This window comes from Saimiri boliviensis, chromosome 12 (genome assembly GCF_048565385.1).
Source record: "Saimiri boliviensis isolate mSaiBol1 chromosome 12, mSaiBol1.pri, whole genome shotgun sequence".
Lineage (NCBI taxonomy): Eukaryota > Metazoa > Chordata > Mammalia > Primates > Cebidae > Saimiri > Saimiri boliviensis.
In genome coordinates this window covers 81,409,208-81,414,881 of record NC_133460.1, presented here as the reverse complement: position 1 = coordinate 81,414,881, position 5,674 = coordinate 81,409,208, and the positions used below count along the sequence as shown (strand labels likewise).

The window sequence follows — 5,674 nt, the reverse complement described above, 5'->3', positions numbered from 1 at the left end:
TTTCAGTTTATTGTGGTTTTCGTTTTATTTATTTTCTAATTAATTATTTATTTATTTAGAGACAGAGTCGGGCTCTGTCACCCAGGCTGGAGTGCAGTGGTGCCATCTTGGATCACTGAAACCTCTTCCTCCTGGATTCAAGCAATTCTCCTGCCTCAGCCTCCTAAGTAGCTGAGATTACAGATGTGTGCCTCCACACCCAGTTAACTTTTGTATTTTTAGTAGAGATGGGGTCATCAGGTTGGCCAGGCTGGTCTCAAACTCCTGAACTCAGGTGATCTACCCATGTCAGCCTCCCAAAGTGCTGGGATTACAGGCATGAGTTACTGCACCTGACCTTTTTTTGTTTTAGAGAAGCAGGGTCTTGGTCTGTCACCCAGGCTGGAATGCAGTGGTGCAGTCACAGTTTACTGCAACCTGAAAATCTTGGGCTCAAGCTATCTTCTTGCCTTAGCCCCCTGAGTAGCCGGGACTACAGGCACACACCACCATGCCAAGCTAACTTGGTTCATTTTTTGTAGAGATGGGGTCTTGCTGTGTTGCCCAGGCTAGCCTGGAACTCCTGGCCTCAAAAAATCCTCCCACCTCGGCCTCCAAAATGCTGGGATTACAGGTAGATGCACCATGCCTGGCCTTGTTTTACTTTTTAATGTAAAACTAACATATATTTATCATGAAAGAGGAGGAGCCGGGCACGGTGGCTCAGGCCTGTAATCCCAGCACTTTGGGAGGCTGAGGCAGGGGGTTCAGGAGGTCAGGAGTTCAAGACCAGCCTGGCCAATATGGTGAAACTCCATCTCTACTAAAAATACAAAAAGGAGCTAGGCGTGGTGGTGTGTGCCTGTAGTCCCAGTTACTTGGGAAGCTAAGGTGGGAGAATCACTTGAACCTGGAAGGTAGAGGTTGCAGTCAGCCAAGATCACACCACTGCACTCCAGCCTGGGTGACAGAGCCAGACTTCATCTCAAAAAAAAAAAAAAAAAAAAAAAAAAAGGAAGAAAAAGAAAAAGTAAGAAAGAGGAGGTAGGGCAAGCTCCAGTCAAGAAATGAGCTAGTTCTGGATATGGCTGGATATGGACTGTGTTGGTGGGACCAGCTTAAAGACAGAAGAAAAAGAATAGAAAAACCAGCTCCATCTCCTTTATTTTCCCTGCTTCCCCAGAAAAATATACTTTTTAAAGGCACACATGAAAATTGTGAACCCAATGCATACTGTGGTCTTTCTGAGGTCCACTGAACAATGCAGTGTTCTCCCTGTGTTAAATTTGTGTTACATTTATCTGAATCGATTGAAATTAAATAAACTATAGGCAAAAGAGTAATTAATACTCGGTGTGGAAAAATTAAAACAGCAAAGTCAAAAGGCAAAAATAAAAATAAGCCGCAGTCTCCTCAATGAGCAACAGCACCGTAACAACACAATGAGTCAGGCTTTCCAGATGCTTCTGTATGAACAGGTCCACATCTCTCACCTGTAGTTCTGCCAGGCAGAAATCCCTGGAAACACAAGGCTGTTTTGTTTTTGTGTTTGTCTTCCAAGTTTGTAGCAAATTTGTTTGGCTGCACTACCTGATCCAAACTGATGTGGTGCTATTCTTTAGTTATCTCACTTAAAGTGACTACTCTGCAGAAATATTAATGAATTTGATGGTTGCTACCTTAAGCACACTAAGGATGTTCTGTAATTATGCACCTTTGTAAAATCTGAAAAAGTCTGAATCAAAATACATTGACCCCCAAGGTTCAGAACAGTAGATCTGAATACTTAAAATAAGTGACGATAGTGCTCGCTTTGGCAGCCCATATACTAAAATTGGGACAATGCAGAGAAGAATGGCATGGCCTCTGTGCAAGGATGACAAGCAAATTCATGAAGCATTCCGTATCAAAAAAAAAAAATTGTTTTAGGTCAGGCGCGGTGGCTCATGTCTATCATTCCAGCACTTTGGGAGGCCGAGGCGGACTCAAGCCCTGATCCCTGTTGTCAGGACCCAAGACCAATTGCTAGTGAAGGGACACAGAGGCAAGAGAGTCCCAGAGGAAGGAGATCCTCCAGGGAAGGATTTAGGAGGCAATGGCTCCCTCACAGTTCACACTGGCAATTAAGTTTCAATATATAAAGTTTGGAGGATGCATAAACATTCAAGCCACAGTGGACATGAAGACTGGATCTGGGTGATGAAGTAGAGGGAGGAAGAGAGGATGATCCAGGCTTTTGGGTCGGACCTCAGCTGGAAGATAGGCAGGTGGTGGTACTCTCCACCAAGACGGGGACTGTCAGAACCGGTTTATAGATTTTAGTTTTGTGGATGTTGTTAAGTTTTAAGGGTCTAGCCAGTGGCTGGAGATATGTGGCTGAAATTTATGAGAGAAAGCCAGATTGGGATTGTGAATTTTGGAGGCAGCAGTATTTGGATGGTAACAAAGCATGGACTGTCTGGAAGAGATCATCCAGTGACAGTGCATAGACTGGGAGAGAAACAGACCTGAGCTAGAACCTGGGAAGCACCAAAGTATATGGAACAGGCAGTGAAAACCGTCCACAAAAAAGACAGGAGGAGGGCCGGGTGCGGTGGCTCAGGCCTGTAATCCTGGCACTCTGGAAGGCCGAGGTGGGCAGATCACGACGTCAGAGTTTGAGACCAGCCTGGCCAACATGGTAAAACCCCATCTCTACCAAAAATACAAAAATTAGCTAGGCGTGGTGACACGTCTGTAATCCCAGCTACTGGGGAGGCTGAGGCAGGAGAATCACTTGAACCCAGAAGGCAGAGGTTGCAGTGAGCTGAGATCATGCCATTGCACTCCGGCCTGGGTGACAGAGAGAGGCTTCATCTAAAAAAAAAAAAAAAAGAGTGGGGCCAGAGAGGTTGGAGGAAAGCCAGGAGTGATGTTGGCCCAGAAGCCAAAGAGAGAGTGATCACACCCAGAGTCAAAAATGGCTGAGTTGAGAAGTGAAAGAGAAGGACGGAGGGAGACTTAAATACGCTTCAACAGTAATAGGATGACATGTCTGGAGAAGAAGTTGAGGATGGAGGAGACACAAAGCTCCAAAACTGTCTTGTTTGATGATGATGACGACAGTGGTAGTGATGATGATGATGGCTCGATGATCCCTTACTATATGTCAGATACTGTGTTAGGGTTTTAGGTAGGTTTATTTGTTTGTTTGTTTTTGAGATAGGGTCACATCCTGTCACCCAGGCTGGAGTGCAATGGTGCAATTAAGGCTCACTGCACACTTGACCTCCCAGGCTCAAGTGATCCTCCCGCCTGAGCCTCTTGTGTAGCTGGGACCACAGGCATGTGCCACTATGCCCGACTAATTTTTTGATTATTTGCACAGACAGGGGTCTCGTTATGTTTCCCAGGCTGAATTCCTGGGCTCAAGTGATCCTCCCACCTCAGCCTCCCAAAGTACTGGGTTTACAGGTGGAAACTACTGCACCTGGCCTTAAGTAGTTTTTCTTTTTTCCTTTCACTCCTGGTAACTCACAGAACACTTAGGAAGTTATAAAAGCTTTTTATTATGAAAATGTTCACATATACATGAAATAGAGGAAATGGTATAATAAAGCCTCATGTTTTCATCATCCAGATTTAATAAATATCAACATTTTGCCCATCTTGTATAATCTAAAAAGGGAATTAAGGCCTGGTGTGGTAGCTCACACCTGTAATCCCAGCACACTCTGGGAGGTCGAGGTGGGCAGATCACGAGGTCAGGAGTTTTGAGACCCACCTGACCAACATAGTGAAACCCTGTCTCTTCTAAAAATAAAAAAATTATCCGGGCATGGTGGCAGGCGAGGTTTGTCCCTCAACACCTGGGGATTATAATTCAGGTTGAGATTTGGGTGGGGACGCAAAGCCTAACCATATCAGAACCCAATGGAACTATCATTTTATTTGAGAAACTAACTTGTTTAGGGTAATTATTTCAAGACATATGTACAGAATGTCCTCTATGTGCAAGTCATTGTGTTAGGTATAGAGGATGCCAGGAATAGCAAGCTCTATTCTTGCTAGGGACCAGGAACAGAGCTAAAGCTAGTATTCAAATTATTTTAAGAAAAAGAATGTTATAATAGTGAGAAACAAGAAAAGTATAGGTGTAGAGAACAGTCTCAGAGGCTCAGGAAACACTCTCAGAACAAGCACTGTTGGAACTGGGCTGGCAAATGCAGTAGGATTTTAGCATGCATGGATTGTACCTGAGGGTTATATTCCAAATAAACGTGACCCTAAGCAAAGTCATGCTGCTCTCTAAGTATGGAGTTTATTTGGAGAGTAGTAAGCAGTCTGATTTTCTTAGCACCTGGGATACAAGAGCAGAAACAGTGTGAGACAAATTGGGAATGTGCATTGATATTAGCTCACCTAAGACCTTGAAGGACAGGCTGAGTAGTTTGAATTTTATTTTGGAAAAAAATGGGAAATTATGAAATGTTTTAAGATCTACCATGGCATGATTTATAACTATGATTTAGAAGATCTTTCTGGAAGCAATATGCAGAGGAAATGACAAGAAGACCACTTAAGAAAGTGGCTGGCTATATAGATGGATAGATGATAGATGGATGGATGGATAGACAGATAGATCGATGGATGGATAGAGACAGAACAACCTAAATGTGTGTATAAGTGTGTGTGTGTGTGTGTGTGTGTGTGTGTGTGTGTGTAGCTGATGCATCACAGAATTTTTAAGCTATTTTATATCATTTTAATTGTAACCTAATTAACATGTCTTTCACCTCACATAGTTGCCATTTTTCTCTTTATCTCTTTCTTTTCTTCTTTCTTCCTTCCTCTCTCTCTCTCTCTCTCTCTCTCTCTCCCCCCCCCCCTTCCCCTTCCCCTTCCCTGCTACTCTGGAGGCTGAGCAGGAGAATCTGAGGTGGAGGTTGCAGTGAGGTGAGATGGCACCATTGTACTCCAGCCTGGCTGACAGAGCAAGACTACATCACAGAAAAAAAAAAAAAAAAGGAATTTAAAAATTAATTGAACAAAGGGATTGGAAAACTAATTTTAAAAATGAATGCCTGGCATATTTTAATGAATTTTTAAAAAGTCATGAGAGAGATCCAAGATGGCTGATCACTAGCAGCTCGGGATTGTAGCTCCCACTGAAAGCGCAAAGAAGGAGAGGACGCCACACCTTCACATGAATTCTTGTTGCTCACGCACCAGGAGATTCCCAGCGGAAGAGCCCCACGGGTCGCCAGCGCGACTCTTGTGACCGGCGAGGCGGTTTTGCCGGCGCCTCGGAGCGTCGGTTCTCGGTGCAGAGTCGGAAAAGCACCCTCAATCTTAACGCCGCTGATTTAGTCGGTGCAGTGGGTTGCTCGGATTTCGGCGCTGAGAATCAGTAAGTTGGACGTCCACTCAAAAACCCAATTACAAAGACGGTGAATTCAAAGACCACAGATGGATGGATCTACAACGAAGGGAAGAAAACAGTCAAAAAAGGCTGAGAATACCCAAGATCAGAACGCCTCTTCCTCAGCAGGGGATCCCAGTTCCTCATCAGCAACGAAACAAGGCTTGATGGAGAACGAGTGGGTTCCAATTACAGAAGCAGGCTTCAAAACGTGGATAATAAGAAACTTCTGTGAATTAAAAGAACTTGTTATAACACAATCTAAAGAAACTAAGAACTTTGAAAAAAGGTTTG

General features: G+C 44.0%; 1 non-coding gene across 1 annotated transcript; it reads left to right on the top strand.

The window, feature by feature from the left end:
- The first annotated feature begins 1,783 nt into the window (after positions 1–1,783).
- On the top strand, positions 1,784–1,890 carry LOC120362624 (U6 spliceosomal RNA). Its single transcript, XR_005578475.2, has one exon. It is a non-coding gene; the product is annotated as a U6 spliceosomal RNA (small nuclear RNA).
- Positions 1,891–5,674: the final 3,784 nt, after the last annotated feature.